The following is a 1,723-nucleotide window of genomic DNA, read 5'->3' on the forward strand; positions in this document are numbered from 1 at the left end:
CCTGTATTGTTTTTTTCTAGGTCTGAGAAGAATGTTGCTGGTAATTTGATGGATATTGCATTAAATCTGTAGACTGCCTTAGGTAGAATGGACATCTTTATAATGTTGATTCTTCCAATCCATGAGCATGGGATATTTTTCCACTTGTTTGTGTCATCCTTGATTTCTTTGAGCAGTGTTTTGTAGTTTTCATTGTAAAGGTCTTTCATGTCTCTGGTTAGGAAGATGCCAAGGTATTTCATTTTTTTTGTGGTTATTGTGAATGGAATTGTGGTTTTTATTTGGGTTTCTGTTTGTTTATTATTGGTGTAAAGAAATGCGATTGTCTTTTGCACATTTATTTTATACCCTGAAACTTTGCCAAAGTCCTTTATCGTGCAAGGAGGCTTTTGACAGATTCTCTTGGGTTTTCGAGGTACACAATCATGTCATCTTCAAAGAGGGATAACTTGACTTCCTCTTTTCCTATTTGGATACCCCTGATCTTTTCTGATTGCTCTAGCTAGAACTTCCAATACTATATTGAACAGGAGAGGAGAGAATGGGTATCTTTGTCTTTTTCCAGTCTTCAGGGGAAATGGTTCCAATTTTTGTCTGTTTAGGAGTGTGCTAGCTGTGGGTTTCTTGTAGATAGCCTTTACTATTTTGAGGTATGTTCCATGTATGCCTAGGTGTTGGAGGGTTTTTATCAGGAAGGGGTGCTGGATTTTATCAAAAGTTTTTTTCTGCATCTAATGATATAATCATGTGGTTTTTGTTCTGATGTCTGTTGGTGTATTTAATTACATGTATTGTCTTGCGAATGTTGAACCAGCCTTGCGTCCCAGGGATGAAGCCTACTTGGTTATGGTGGATGATTTTTGAGATGTGTTGTTGAATCTGGTTTGCTAGGATCTTGTTGAGAATTTTGTCATCTATGTTCATCAAAGATATTGGCCTGTAGGTCTCTTTCTTTGTTGGGTCTTTACCTGGTTTGGGTATCAATGTGATGTTGGCTTCATAGAATGATTTGGGGAGGGTTCTATCTTTCTCAATTGCCTGGAATACTTTCAGTCAGATTGGTATCAGCTCCTCCTTAAATGTCTTATAGAATTCTGCTGGAAAGCCATCTGGTCCTGGACTTTTTTTAGTAGGTAGTTTTCTTATTACATAGTCAATTTCCTTGATTGTTATTGGTCTATTTAGGGTCTCGATTTCTTCTTGTTTCAACCCAGGCAGGTTGTATGATATCAGAAAGTCTTCCATTTCCTTAAGGTTTTCCAGTTTGTTTGCATACAAGTGTACATAGTAGTCTCTAATGATCTTTTGTATTTCTTTGGCATCAGATGCGATTCATCTTTTGTGTTTCTGATTGTATTTATTTGGGCATTTTCTCTTTTTTTCTTGGTCAGTCTAGCTAAGGGATCATTGATCTTGTTTATCCTTTCAAAGAACCAGCTTTTTGTTTCATTGATTTTTTGTATTATCTTTTTGTCTTCTATGTCCCAGATTTGGGCTTTTATTTTGGTGATCTGGATGCTTCTGCTGCAGTTAGGGTTTTGGTGGTCTTGCTTTTCCAGTTTCCTAAGGTGACTTGTTATGCTGTTGATCTGCAATCCTTCCATTTTCTTCATGTGCGTTTGTAGGGATATGAATTCCCCTCTTACTACAGATTTCATGGCGCCCCAGAGATTTTGGTAAGATGTCTCTTCATTTTCATTTGTTTCCAGGTACCTTTTAATCT

This window comes from Carlito syrichta, unplaced genomic scaffold (assembly GCF_000164805.1).
Source record: "Carlito syrichta isolate Samal-C Ts95f unplaced genomic scaffold, Tarsius_syrichta-2.0.1 Scaffold308857, whole genome shotgun sequence".
Taxonomy (NCBI): Eukaryota; Metazoa; Chordata; class Mammalia; order Primates; family Tarsiidae; genus Carlito; species Carlito syrichta.